This window comes from Rhea pennata, chromosome 8, assembly GCF_028389875.1.
Source record: "Rhea pennata isolate bPtePen1 chromosome 8, bPtePen1.pri, whole genome shotgun sequence".
NCBI lineage: Eukaryota > Metazoa > Chordata > Aves > Rheiformes > Rheidae > Rhea > Rhea pennata.
Genome location: NC_084670.1, coordinates 38,529,499 through 38,545,193, shown reverse-complemented (window position 1 = coordinate 38,545,193; position 15,695 = coordinate 38,529,499). Strand labels below are relative to the sequence as shown.

Here is a 15,695-nt window from a genome sequence, read left to right as displayed (position 1 = left end):
GTCAGAAATCTGAATCTCCAGAACACCAGAGCCTCCACTGATTAATCCCATATCTATCCCACTGCTCCTCTTCTCTGCCAGTCAAATTCTGCCCTTACCCATCTGCTCACACTACATACAGGAGAACCTTTCTTCCTCAGCTCAGCACATACCCAATCTGCTCAATCAGCTCCCTAGCCTGTGTGATCATATTTGCTCCAGTGAAGCACACAATCCCAGACATTTCTAGGGAGTACCAGCAAGCTCTGTGAATGGAGGAGGGACAGTCAAAAGGCTGCAGTGCTACCTCTTAAGCACAGCTGCGGGGAAGGGCATCAGGTCGTACAGAAAATAAAGTCTCAGGGCAAAAATGACAATCACAAAGCCCTCAGGAGATCATTTTCCTTTCCTTCCCTGTGATACTTCAGGAAACCGCACACCCTGAAGAATCACCTATAGACAAACCCTGCCATTCATTGCCAATGCTACAGGGCCGTGTTTAGCAAAAGTCCCTGCTAAGGAGACTAATAAATAAGAAGTCATTAGTAGGAACAAAAAAAAAGTGTTACAGGGATCACTTATCATCCCCCTTGTGCTTCGGAAGCAGGTTAAGAAGTGGGGAGCCTCACTAGAACAGCTCTGGTTTACAACGCTCCTTGCAGGAGGACTCCAGCAATGACCGCAGGTGAGACTCACCCTTTACGCATGACATAGCCATAGAAAGAACTGAGGACACACTTGTGTGCCAGCTGCAGGGAGTCAAAGAGGATTTCCATATTCTTGCAGCGCTTCACTTCGGAGGCATCGCCTGTCTCCACAGCCGCACACAGCTTTTTCTTCCACACCTGATGGCAAGAGGCAGAGTCAGGACAACCCTACATTCCACTACAGCCCCCACCTCAATCCTAATATGACACTGTGATCCTAGAACAGTATCAGTTATTAAGATAATTCCTCTTTCTGCTCCTTCTTTTGCATTTGAGGAGGAAGCAGTGGGCATAGGCATTATGCTATATTATGGAAGAGTCTTGAAGCATCAACTGTAACTCACAGCCATGGTTAGAATTACCTAATCCCAGCAGAACTGCCATCCTACATCAATTCTGTCACACCACGTATTGTGCTGGCAAGAACTAAATGCTTGCAGCAAGAGATTAGATCTAGACTAACAGCAGAACCATTTCAGCAGAAAAGGCCTCCCAGCCACCTCCGTGATTCACGACAGAACTAGCAATAACTGCAAAGCAAATAGCTCTTTGTGAAACTCTTCCAGAGGCAGAGTCCCAGGGTCTTGTCATTTCTTTCAACATATTAGCAATTACATGTCAGTCTCCTCCCTCTGCCACAAGACTCCAAACATTTGAGAACTAGAACATGCTGATTCTTTCTCCTAGAATCAATCATTTCTTAGCCTAAGATCAATTGTTTCTCTGCTGGTCTCATCCTTCTGTTTGAAAAGTACCCTACACTGAACACAAACCAGATCACAAAATAGTTGATCTGAGGATTTTCTAGATCCAGTAAAAGCCAAAAAAAACCCTGCTGTTTTGTTTCCTAGCACTGAAAGTGATTGCATCAGAAAGCTAGGAACCACTGTGGCAGCAGCTGTTTAGGATTCAGCAGGGGAAAAATCTGCACTTGCACCAGAGCTGTCAGGAAAGCTAATATTTCTTATTGACCATACTGATTGAGCAAAATGATCCTTTAGGATTCAAGTTTTCAGTGAGAGGTGAGAACCTTCTCACTTTGGCAGGACAAATAAAACAGAAATTCAAGCCCAGAGCCCCATGCAGCCCCTTGAACTCACAGCGACGGTCTCTGAAAGCTCGTACAGTGTCTACATAGAAAGAGTTCTCTCACTGGCAGATGGTGGTGACACGCTCCTCCACCTTGGTGACGTGGATCTGCTAATAAGCCTTGCGGCAATAACCTAGTAAAGGGAATAAATAGAAAAAGCTTTCTCAGAGATCAGTGCCCCACTACGAATGGGAAGGATGAACACAATGGCATCGGGCAAACCACACAGATCCACAGATCTGAAGCTTTCAAGGCACCAGTCTGAGAAAAATTCCATCAATGCAAATAAACATCATACCTAGGAAAGCAAGGAAGCAGACCTGCTACACAGGCAAGGGGAGGAAGATACTAATATGGGGAGAAACAGCACCTCTCTAGAGAGATGCAGAGGTGTGTGTGGGAAATAAATTGCCCATGACGGCTCATCCACAAATTCAGGCTCTGCTCAGAGCCCCCACTAGCTAGATGCTTCTGCTGAGTAGTATCACTTTAGGAGCAAAAAGTGAAAGGATATCGACACATGTGTTTCACTGACATGCTTAATGAGCACTCATTAAAGAACAACAACAACAACAAAAAACAAACAAAATATCACCTTTCATGTGTCTCAGCTCAAACACATGGCTCTCAGTGAGAAAACAGAAACACTGAGACAAAAACCAGCACTTGCCTCCTCCTCAAAAAATGTACAGGAATTGGTTGGGATCCTAGGGGAAAACTGTTGCAGCATAAAACTGAGATCAAATTCAGTCTGCACCAGCATGAACTAAGTAGTCCCAGACCTGAGAGAGAAGTAATTAATGATGTGTTTATAGTCTAGGCAGCAAAAACCTGCTCCAGATAATGCCATTTATTTTCACCTGCCAGTTGCTTCTTCTCATACTTGGCCTGCTCTTCACGGGAAAGCTCGTGGAATGCCCGGGGTGCTCCATCTGGATACAGAGGAGGAAACTTCTCAGGCTCCAGTTGTTGCTGGATGCGGTGATACTCGCTGTGGCTTGCAGGCACTGCAAAGGAACAGCAACTAAGAGCTTTCCAGGGGAGGAACAGGAAGTGGTCTCTGTGTCTTCAGCTCACACTGCAAGCTCTATCCATGCTGCAATGCAGCAGGGAACTTGACAAAGCAGACAGCAGAATTACACTTACTGAATTCTCCTCTCCACTGCCAAGTCATCTGGCGCTGACAATTAGCACCTGGCTTGTTGAAGTCACAGGCAGCACACGTGGCCTCATCCACCATTGCTGAGGGCTGGACACAGGTCAGACACACCCATGTTAGAGAAAACAGAACCATCTCCAGTGACACATGCCAGAATGAACAGAGGTTGGGTACTAGAAGAACACAAATGTGAACATCACAGAGGTAATGTCCAGTAAGTTTTCCTTTCTAGAAGTTTTTTGGAACACAAGTTACAGCAAAAACAATGACTAGTCTTTGGAAGAAGCCAGCTAAAGCTATTGCTCTATCTTGGAGAGACCTTTCAGCTCTGTACACCTGGCAATTGTAACAGCCTGATTGGATTTCAAACCGAGCCTTATTTTATCCTCCTGTCCAAGGAAGAAAGTTTATTGTTTGCCATTAAGGGGATCAAATTGGAGGGACCTCCTAGACCATCTGCAAGACAAAACAGAAGACTCCTTCCTGACTGGACTGAGGTTACCCACCTGCAACCTGTTGGTCAGAATGATGTTGGGGTACATGGCCCCTACATCTAAATGGTAGATAAGGGGACATTCAATTCCGTTAGGAACATCCTTCAAGGAATTCAGCTTGACTTTGATTTCATCACAAGCCTGCGGGGAGATGTAAAAAAGTAAAATTGAAACAAGAAGGAATTAATGATGCAGTCACATATGCACTATATTTGGTCCTTTACTTCTGACATGCACAGAGACACCTGCCACTGATTCTGGGGAACAGATGAAGAGTATGAAGAACTAAAGGAATAGGATTAAGAAGAGTGGCAGTGGCGAGTCTTCTTTAGCCACCAATCTTTAAGGTTTTTTTTTTGGACCTCCAAGGTAGGTTTCATCTACACTGTGAATGTCTACAGATAAGTTTCTCCTGTCTCTCTCCATGGAGTATAAAATGAGTCTAAACAGGCATCTTTAACATGTGGTGTCTCACCAGACATATTCAGGATGAGAAAAATCAGCCTTGCCTCCAGCCTATGCCAGTTCTTTATTAATGTGGGAAATAAGGCACAGATGTACATGGGGCAGAACTCAAAGCTGAACAAAGTTGTTATACAACACCAATACGTGTGCACAGGACCCAGGCTTGCCTAAAGAAATGTGCTGCAACTCCACCCTCACAGTTCTGCTCTCCCTGGAAAGCCCAGTCATGCCTCTGGCCCTGCAGGCTGAGGCAGGACAACAGACCTCCTGGAAGCTGGTGACTTGATCCAATGGCAAACCTTCTTCCTCTTTGACAGCATGCCAGAGCGTCTTCTCCACATGCTGCACCAGGAAGTCAAAGGTAGCAGGATTCTGCAAGGATACAGGAATGATACCAAGACCTCTTCTAGCCACGACACCCATCCTTGCACACTGCCCAGGGAAGGGGGGCAGGGGGTGACAGCTTCTGCAAGATTATCCATGCTCCAGCGTAGCTTTGGGGATCTTTGAAAACGGGCTCACTACTTAGCAGAGCATGTCTCAGTATGGGTAGAGAACAGTTCATCTCATCTGAAGGGCAGATAGCTGAAACAGGTCAGCTGAATGGCATCTTGAAATGCCCCTTCATTCACTGATCAGCTCTGATGTGAGCAGGCAGATAATGTTGGCCAGTTAGCTGGCCTGACCTCCACAGCCAACTTGAGCTCTCTAGAACTGAAGGACGGTGGCTTTCTGCTAAGAACCCTACAACTCACAAAAGTCTACACCACTCGCACTAGGGCAAAACACAAAGCAGAGAAGAGATGGTGGCTGCTACCCAGCCCTTGGAGTTCTCCTGCAAAGGAGGCTATATAGGGCAGCTAACAAGAAGAGAAGATTGCATGTATGTTCCAGAGTGCAACACTTATGAGGTGGGGCTGACCTAGCAGTCAGCTGCTCACACATCTCTAAGGCTCTAAGGGGCCAAGGATTTAGATTTAAGATTCTTCTAAATTCACAGTGCACATTCCCTTAAGATCATTTACGAGATTAAGGCCACTAAAATAAACAGCACTGAGGTGTGGTGTATCACTCAGCAAGGAGAGGAGTTGCTTCTAAAACTTACAATCTAGACAGTAGCACCATCCAGAAACAGGTAAAAGAGGCCAAAAGAAGCTTGGCTTGAGTGGGAGAAGGACAAAGACATAATCCTGATGAGACAAAAACAGAGTCATCTCTGCCAACAAACACTGGCTCAAAGAAAAACAAAAACCAAAAAAAAAAAAACCCTCAACCAACCAATAAACAAAATAAACAAAGCCATACAAAAGCAATGAACCACTCTCCTTGCTGTAACACTGTCTTTACCCAATAGCCAGTCTGAGGTCATGAGGAGCAACTCCCCCAACCCTTCCCACCTAAACTCTAAGCAGGTTCAGGCACTCAAGCCATAAATTAGGTATCAAAGTTTGATAATAGGTATTGCTATTGGGTATCCCCCAAAAGAACAGAGGATGGTAATTCCAGTTGGAGGATTATTCCCTACTGCCATGTTCTCCAGAAAGAAGAGAAAGAGCATCATTGCATTACCATTTTAAAGCCTCCATTGCAACACCTTGATTGTGTCCTTACCTTTCTAAAGCGGCAAGGGATGTCACTGCGAAAAACCCCAGATTCCAGAGCTTCCGCGTGGCCTCCTACATATGTCTCTGAGTCCAGCACATGGCCATCATCTGTAAGTTTGTTGTACTCCTGCTCCTGCTTGTTGCAGGAGATGATGTTGGCGTGATAGGCCTGAACCATCAGCAATGCCTCACACAATCTCCCAGAACCTTTTCTTAACACCTGTAAAAGACAGACATCAAAAACTGGACTTAGAAAGAAGCGCTGTAAAGGGTGCTGCTGGAATCAGGATGGCCTTATCACCGCATCATTGAACTTAAATGTTTGATTTGGTGCCCAACACGATGTGTTTGTTCATGCAGTATTGAAGCCCAAGGCAAGAAGGAGCACAGTAAGGAAACAAAACCAACTCCTTCACTTAGGTTACCCATAACTGGTCTATGGAAAAACAGTTATGACTGCTGTACTGCAGAAAGGAAGCGCATTTGGAGACTACTTTCCCTCCTTTCCTTGTGAAAAACTATCCAAACAGTAGAAAATAGTTCTATTGCCAATGTGTCACTGTTGCATGAAGGATGCAGCTCTTTGCCCAGAAAAGAAATTGTTTCAGGCATGCACTCACCTCATCAGGCTCCATGGGAATGATGGTGCACAACGCGAAAATGAAAGGCTGCACATACTTCATACACATGTAATAGGTAGCAACTGCATCAGACACTGAATAGGTGGCCAGAGTCTGTTGAGGAGAAAGACAAATCAATCCCAGTCACATTTAATACAGCAGTTAACACGTACAATGGGAAACAATGAAAGGTTGAAATCAGCAGGAAGATGCAAAAGGTATATTTCTGCATACAAACATCCCAGCATGTAAAGAGTTATCAGCTGGCTTAAGACGACATTCTGCTTTAACTCAAATTACATAAGCCAGCTCCAAATTAGCAGAAATGGGGAAGACGAGCTCACTGCCACATATCTGCACAAATGCCACTCCTGAGTGGTCAGGAGACCACTCTTGGCCTACAGAGATCTCCAGGGCTTCGGCAGAAACCTCATTGCTAGTGTCCAGGAGACACCTTAAAGTGCTGCTCCATTGCAATGCCCCGAGTACTACCATTTTGCAGGAGTATAAAAAACACAAATATACAGTGCAATGCCAATGCCAGAAACACATCAAAGAAATTCTATTCTTCCCTAAGCTTAAGTTCTTTCAGGTGTCTGAAATTCAGCAAGATACACTGACAACTTCTCAAAGACACTGCATTAACTTAAAGGATTTCACAAAGCTCTAACTCAAAGGTTCACTAATATTGCAGATGCCCAGAGATACAGCACAGCGTGGGAATACCTGAGGCTCCTCTGTAGCCATCCGGCACATCTCTTCAGGGTCCAGCTCCACTGCATCATAACCCAGTTTTGCTTTTGCTGCTGCTTTCAGGTTGTGACTTCCCACTGGCAGGTAACTCTCTCTCTCTCTTCACCTACCTAGACAGAATAATGAAAATGCCAGTCTATGAAGAGACAGCCCTGCACTTCAGAAAGGCCTGCTACGTACACGTACAAAAAATATCTTGATTACTGTAACAGGGAAAGGTGAGAGCAGAACATCCAAGTGCAGTGGAATAAGAAGCTGCACAGCTTTAGACAGTCTACATATCTACCCATGCTCTTAAATCCTGACTCGTACAAATTCTGCCATTCAAACCATTTCTATTGCTCAGATTTTACTTAACTCTCAAACTTCAGAGACTTCAGAGATAAACATTTAAACACAGGAGGAGGTATCAGCAGGACTGCAAAGAGAGGCAGTCATTTTCCAGAGTCTGGACACTGGTCTAATGTGAAAAAAACATTCAAGTCACAACTGCCAAGACAGACAGCCCTCTCCTGCACACACACACGCATATGCACCCTTTCTTTTCCTCTCTGTGCTAGGCAGGCTGTTGGGTTAGAATATGGCCCTGTGCCCACTACAATGGTTTGGTCTTATCCTGTCCTTTTACCTGCTATCCAGGACAGTCCTCAAATCCCCAGCGACAGCCACCAGCAGACTGTATAAACAGAGTTCGTCGTTCAGGCTAGTGTGGGTGAGACGTAACTTCTGTAGCTAATGGCACACAACGGAGTACTGAGTAGAAGCAGCACAACCAAAGATGAGGTTGCCCTTTTCCTAATAAGATGTAACTCATGATAGCAGAATTGCTTTCTTGTAAGCTACTTAATGAGGAATTTTTCTTGTGAAGTCTCCTCTGCTCCAGACCTTACCCATGAGAGCTGGCCACAGTGAAAACTCCCTGTAGGGCAGAGCCACTGCATGAAGGAAGCTGCTTGCTTACATCCTATACCAGGAGGCAGAACATTATGATCAAGTTTCCCTTGCTCCCCGAAGGCTTGGCTGCTCTGGTCTCCCTATTGTTCTGCAGTTCTCTTTTGACACTTTGCCTGTTCTCCAGTTACTGAGGTCATCAGTATACAAACATTGCCAAATCAACAACAATTTAGAAGTAGCTCAGCAATCCCAGGAGCAACTGATGAGACTCTATAGAAGTTCATATTTCAAAGCCAATAAACACAGCTCCGCTCAGGGAAAAAAAAGGAAAAAAAAAGTTGTGAATTCCACCTCCCCCTCTTCGACAGTCCTCTGCAGGCTGGCGATCCAAGACTCAGCCCAGCACTCCAGATAAAGAGCACATAATCAGGATGTAAACAGGTTCCCAAACTGGTTGGATAGTCTGTGTAGATAAGAATGCATGTGGCCGCTATGTGACCCCCCAGACAAAGGACATACAGGCTGGTATCCGATCTCACCCCATGGCCTAGACAACATTTCCTTTCAGAAACCAGGACAGTTTTCATTCCTGATCTTACCAGTCACAGAAGTCTCCATCGTATGTGACAATGATAGTAGGTTTGGTCTCCTGGACATGTTCAGACCACCTCTGGATTAACTGAGCCTAGTATGCAACAGAGGATTAAAAAAAACCCAAAACAAAAAACATCTCCCCCACAAACACAAACACTCAGCAAATTCACCTCCTGCAGGCAGGCACTGGATATAATACAATTGATGCAGTCCTTCCTCTCTGCTCTTGACCTAGCTAGAACCCGATCTGCCTCATCATCACACCATGAAATGAAAGCATCACCAGCACTGTGACTGTCCACTGTGCTCCCCAAAGATACAGTCTATTGCGTGATAAGCTCTCTTTGGCCTACAAGAGACCAAGGCAGATAAAAAGCAGCCTTATTTCCTAAGTAGAACCTACTTACCTCATCTGGTTCATTAGACACAGAACGGACCCTCACACTCTGGCTTCGGAGTAAATTCAAAGTCCTCAATATCCTCAGAGACAATCTCCTTGTTTGTGATCAGATAGCCCTAGAAAGTTGACAAAGGAAGAATTACTGAGGACTCAGATCCCTGCTACACCAGGGACACGTTCCTGAACAACCAGAACACACTGCCTAAAGGATGAAATAGTCTTCCATTGATGTGATAATCCTTGCACAGCTTGATAGGTAGAGCTTTTGTCAAGTGGGAATGGCTCTTTGGAGGTCACCTTCTGAACAATTGCTTACAATCAACTAAGGATGCCAAAAGGGAGACAACTTAAGGACTATACTCTCCAAATTACTACTGCCCCTCAAAGGGGCACCAGTAGCCTTAGCTGGGTTCTCCAACATACAAAACAAGGAAATCCTTATGCATCATTCAGACTAGACTTCAATTTTATTTCCACACACATTACATATAGACCAAGCAACTAGCAACAAAGCAAGCCAGGGACGAGACGGCCAAAGGTGACATGCTCGTTTGCTGTCTAGTATTTTGCTCTGAAGCATGAAGAAAAGAACTGTTGTTCCATTACCTGCCCATCAATCATGTAGGAGATCATCATGATCCAGTCTGTCTCTGCATCAGGAAACTTCAAAGGGAGTTTGGTAGTTTCAATGTCAAAGGCGAGAACAACCGGATCCTGAATATGACCAAACACATTAAACTCAAATCAGCTTTAGAATATGATTTAACAAGCAGTTCTCATTAGATTACCAACTAATTTACGTAAGTACTTTTATGCACATCTCAGACCCAGTAGGCGTGACTGCAGGAGACAATGTAGCAAGAGTGGTACCCACTGATAACCAAACAGCAAAATTCATTAACAGGAGAGAACGGAATAACAAAAGCTTCTCTTTAATGCAAAAACCCCCTTCAAGAAAGAGAGCCATCAGGATTGACAGCACATGAGGAAACATTGCACAGGCAAAAAACACTTATTACCTCTATGCCTTTATAATAAAGGTTTCTTATGGCATTGGATTTATAAAGCATAACAACGAGTTTAAGAATAGTTGGGCACCCCAGGAATCACCTGGAACAAAAAATGTACACCTCTCAGTTGGGCAGGAAGTGCTCACTTCACTAGATTCCTCTTCCTTTGAAATGGTTCAACTGAAATCAGACATCAGCTGTAGGAAACCAAAGAGAAGATTGGAATTCTCATTTGTAGTTTTTAGTCTGTGTGACTAGGGGAATCCTAATAAGCCCATGGGCCAACCATCCTAAGGAGATCTCTTTCCTTGACAGCATAGACGTATAGACATCGCTCGCCTGGTCTCGCTCTCTGTTTTTCCTCACAGCAGGAGAGATCTCTTTCCACACCCTCACCAAGTCATCCACCGTGTGGAAGGATAACTTAACGTAGTTCCGCTTAAGACCCACCAAGTGATTTGGCTACAAAGCAACAAGACAGTGCCAGCTAAGGGTGGAAAAGAGTAATGAGGGAAAGGGGAAGACTGCTAACAGTAGGAAAGCGTTGGGAAGGCAAATTATACTGACACACATGGAAGAAGTGGCCAAAGAAGAGGTAGTAATTGGATGGAAAGACTAGGAGCGAGAAGAGATGCTAGCAAGCACGTAAGCCAGCGAAGAACATATGAGCTATGCCAGTTCACACCAAGGGCCATCTTGTCTTGTTGTCTGTTTCCAAGCGCAATCACCAGTACACATCCAAGAAAGAGTAAATGTATAGTATTTCCCTCTGCCACAACACTCTTAATCTCCAACTATTTCTAGCTCAGGAAGTTTCTTAAGCATCTTGTGAAAAAAGACTATGTGCTGGAGCAGAACATATATTTTATTTACTATTACTATAATAAGCAATTACTATCAATAAGCAATAATTAGCCTATTCATGATACGCAATGCAAACAGTGCTTGAAGATTAAAGGTAAGCATACTGCTTCCCTTTATTGCTTAGCCCCTTTCTACTCCACTTGAGCTCGAAAGAAAGAAAGAAAGAAAGAAAGAAAGAAAGAAAGAAAGAAAGAAAGATTAGAGTTATTCAATAGTACAGCAGGCAGAGGAATACTGACCAGATCCAAATCTTCTTTGGGGACAGTCTCCAGCTTTGAAATGTTCCCTTGAAACTTCTTGGAGAGGAAGGATGACACTTCTCGTTCACAGCCCTGCAAAGAAACTGGAGAACGAGCAACAAAGCCAGACACTTTTCCAGAGGAGAAGACAAGCTCCCAAGAGGTTCTGGCATTAGTGTCCTCAATTGTGAGGGGAGGACACGAGGCTGTCGTTAAATCCTGGCCGTCTGGAAATCTGCTCCTTCACACTGGGGCTGTCTTTGATCGTCAATTCACAGCACTGTCAGAACAAACCCAGTTTTGCAGCACGAGGAGGATCAAGATGAGATGAGAGGGGAAATTTACCCCTGTTTGGGCTTAGAAGAAGTGAAATAGGCTCCAGAGATCAATTTTAGGACAAAAAAAGAACAGGAAAAATATGACAGATTCTTGAAGGGATAATTCATCACATAACAAACCAACCTCCCTCTAAGAAACCTTAGTGGAGCCACCATACTGATACAGCTGCTTCCCATCTCAGGTCTTCTCTAACAGCTCTGACAAAACCACCAACAGAAGCACTGTAGCTGTATTTTTCTCCTACTAACCCATGAAGATGGTCGGTCACAAGGCCTCTCAGCTTACTGGGGGACCCTTCAAGTCAAACCTGCCCTTGTCTCTGGGACCTCGGCCACTAGTTTACTCAAGATCCCACTTGCCAGTGCACAGCTTCCAAGTCCATACTTGCCTTCTGGGTAGTGATGTAGAAATACGGCTTATAGGGAAGGGCCACCCAGGAGAAATCAAAAGCAGTGAACATTGTGTGACCCCACAGCCAAGGTGAGAAACCAACCCAACGGTTCCCAACGGAAGCAACAGGCACTGTGCTGCCCTTGCTGCGTGTTGCTGGCATTTGTGCACCACACACACATCCCTGCATCTCTGCAGCACCCACATTGGCCCCCAAGGGTCCCAGGTGGACCCAGGGTAGGGCAGACAGCGCTGCTGCCTTGTGGGTGATGCCTGGGGTCCAGAGCAGCCAAACCGGTGGGGGCAGGCAGGATGCCCAGCCCGGACACCAGCGCTGCGCTGGAAGAATGGGACGCACCTTGAAGCGGCTCCCATCCTCCGGGATGAAGTAGCAGTCTACAGCGCTCACCAGCTGCTGGTCCTCATCCAGCACCTCCGTCCACACATGCACATGGCCTGTTACGACACACGACCCCTCTGCCCCCTCCCACCCCAGTCCTACCGGGTGCCTGTCGGTGACACCTCCCCTGCCCCAGTCCTACTGGGTGCCTATTGGTGACACTTCCCCTCACACCCAGGTCCTACCGGGTGCCTGTCGGTGACACCTGCCCTTCTCATCCGTGACATTCACCCCCCGTCCTACGAGGTGCATGTCGGTGACCCCCCCCCATCGTTGTCCCCCCTAGTCCTACCGGGTGCCTGTCGGTGATATCCCCCACTGGTGACATCCCCTCCCCCCGGCCCAGTCCTACCGGGTGCATGTTGATGAGCCAGCCCTTGCGCTCACCAGGCTCCGTGGGCCGCTCGAAGCCGAACAGAGCATCCAGCCGCTCCGTGTGCTGCGAGCGCTGCAGGCACTTGAGGGCGGACAGCGAGGAGCCATCGTCCCTGCAGGACGCCGCGCCACCAGCCGCCGTCTGGCCCCCGCCACGAGCTGCGACCCACCCCCCCCCACACACACACCTCCTGCCGCCGCCCGGCTCCGTGCGCTGCCCCGCAGCACCATCCCACTGCGGTCAGAGCAGCTTCGCGCGCTGCCCCCACCCCCCGCGAGCGGGAAGCCTGCCAGCCCCGCCTCCCTAGGGAGAGAACCAATCAGAGAGCAGCACCGCAGCCAATGGTCGCTCGTTTCCCCACCTTCTGCCCCGCAGCACCGTGGCTGCGCTGGCCACGCCCCTCGCGGCACCTCCCCAGGCAGGCCCCGCCCCTGCCCCGGCTGCGGGTGCTGCGCGTGCACCTGTGCGGCAGCGCCGGGCCCGGCGCGGCACGGCCTGTTGTGGGGCGGTGGCGCTGCGCGGGAAGCAGCTGCTGCTCCCGAAGCGGCACCATCACGGGGGCAGTTGCGGACCAGCGCTGCCATCTTGGCCGCCTCTCCAGGTAGCCCTCCAGTTGCGAGGGAGCTGGGAGCTGGCTGCGCCCCCGAGGAGCCCTGGCCAGCCTTGAGGCGCATGCGGGGCTCCTTGGGCCGTGCGAGTCTTCCTGCCTGGAGGCTGGAAGGGCTGCGGGGAGCCGTCGGGGGCCGAGGCGCAGTGTGCGAGCTCCATCCTTGCTGCACTTTGGCGGGGCGGGCTGAAGCCCTGGCGAGCTGCGCGGAGCAGGCCTGGCATGGGCTTGGCGAGCCTGGCCCGCCCCGTCTCGCTGAGGTGCCGTCCGGCCGTTCAGGGCGCGGGAGGGAGCTGGACGCTGAAGCTGGCTGGTTTGCAATGAAACAGCAAGCAGCAGTGCGGTCAGTCTGTGGAGTCACTGCCTGAGAGAAGAAAAGAGAGGCAGGTCCTCTGCAGGGACCCTAAAAAAAAATCTCTCAGACGTCAGAAAACTGCACTGTGGAGGTAGTCCACAGGAAGCGCTTTCTGCACAACTGTACGAACCGTATGTTTGGGGTTTTAAGCATATGCAGTGTGGAAATTGGGAGGCTCCTGGGAAGTTTCTTTCTGGGCCCCAGCCAGCTGTGAGCTGGCACTGCCAGCTTGAGCAACCCGGATTGCGTTGTCCTTCCGTGGTGCTCGGGCGGTGTTGGGAACACGTAGGAAGCACCGCTGCCTTTTGCCCAGGCTGTGCTCTATCAGCGGCCCCTTGGGCACAGCCCCTGCTACTAAAGCAAGCCTCTTCTGTGTTGGCCGTTGCTAAGGCTCTTGTAAATAAACTAGGAGGAGCACACTGGTTTTTTTTTAATTTCCTTGTTTGTATTCAGTTGAACTTCTTGAACTGGATCCTTTCTAATTACCCAATACTAGTATTATTTTAATAAGAGTGTAAATTACCAGAAGTTGTTTTTTTTTTCCAGATATGAATGTCATCATTATAAGATAGATGAGATGTACAGGGTTTGTGCTTCCTCGTCATAGTTAAATAAGCAAATATTAAAATAAAGAAAAATGTGGGGAGAAAACAGGTAGTTAACGTAAATCTGATTTTAACCAAAACTGTGACCATTGAGTTGCTGAGGACTTCTCAGTGGGGGATGCTTTGGAAGGAGGGGCACTTTCTCTCTCTCTCCCCAAACTGTACTGCCAGCCATCTGTTGATATTGTCCAGTCTCTGCTGAGAACTTGTGATAGTTAATATTTCCTCACCACTTGAACAAATAAGCGATAATCACTGCAAGGTACTTGACCACAGGAGTAGAAAGATGAATAGCATGGAAGAGTCAGTGTATACCTTGGTTTGTGAAAAAAACTCAGTTTTCTATTAGTGATTATGACAAATTCAAATTCTTGAGGACTTGGAGAATGAGTACATTGAGTTACACAGTATCTCTGGAAAAAATAAGTTAAAAGATCAAAATTATCATAAATCTTAAAAATTCTCCATTCCTGTTTGTTTCGTATTATTTTTAATTTACATTATCCTTTCTCAGAGAAAATATTGAATGTTTATAGCTAAGCTGGGGATAGCTCACTTCATTGCAATGTTTATTCTCTTAAACTGTCAAATCATTATGGTTTTATTGAGCCCTATGTAACAGGAGAGCAGAGAGGCACCAGAGAGGCAGGAGCCCTGTGTCCTTGGAGAGGTTCAAAACATAGCTGGGCGAGGTCCTGAGCAGCCTGCTTCGCGTGGAGTTAGCCCTGCCTAGAGCAGACGGGTGGACTAGAGGCCTGCAAACATCCTGCCCACCTCAGGCTTTCAGCAATCTGTGATTAAAAGCAGCAAGAAGCCATGGAGAAATGACTTTGAAGGCAAAAATGCTTCTTGCTGTTGCACTGCAGCAGATCGGAGCTTTCATGGGGCAGGTGATTTGGGGACAGCGGTGACCCTGGTGTGAGGACACAGTGCTGGAGTGTCCCTGGAGTGACCCTGCAACTCCCATTCTCGACAGTATTTGTCTGTTTCCAAAGAGCAAAGGTTGGCTCAAGCCTCTTGGGTACATGGTACAGCAGCTCTGCCCTGTGTGCTGCCTGCAGAACCACCTCCAGATTCAGCAAAGTGCTGCCAGGGGGTGCTTTCCACAGCAGTGCAAAGTCACGGCTTGCATGTCCCTGTGTGAATAGGCATGTGTATATGGTGGTATGAGCACAGGGGTGAACCTGTGTGCACTGTCCCAGTGTGTGTGTGTGTGTGTGTGTGTGTGTGCACCCCGTGTGCGTGCATGTGCAAATGCATGTGTGCACAGCTGCACATGACTCCACTTGAGAATGCATGTGATCTCATCTCCATGTGCATACGCTTGTGTGTCCCTTTGTCAAAGCATAGCTATGTCTTCCTACAAATAGCATTATCTCTCCTGGTTGCTTCCTAGGGCGGGAGCAACTTCATCATCCTTGCATGGGTGGAGGTCAGCCCTGCCCAGATGATAGTGACCTGCCCTGAGGTGAGGTGGGCCTGGGAAGAGAAATGGAGAGGATGGTGGGTTACAGAGATGTGTGGAGCTGCCAGCAGAGACCCCAGGACAGAATCAATCTGGAGCTGGACGCACATGGATGTGATGTTGGTGCCTGTAGCTCTCCTCTGCCGCTACCATTTTGTGGCAGGGATCTGCGTGCCACCCTTGGCTTGGGCACTGTTTGGGGGCTGCTGAGTGAGGGATCACGGGAGGGGAGATGTGTGGAGACTGAGCAGAGCTTGCTGGCGGATGCAGAAACCTGGGGAATCCT

The 15,695-nt window shown here is 47.6% G+C and overlaps 1 pseudogene; it reads right to left on the bottom strand.

Annotated features, from left to right (window-relative positions):
- Nucleotides 1-15,695, bottom strand: part of LOC134143784 (DNA polymerase epsilon catalytic subunit A-like) — a 37,127-nt pseudogene that overhangs the window by 15,326 nt on the left and 6,106 nt on the right.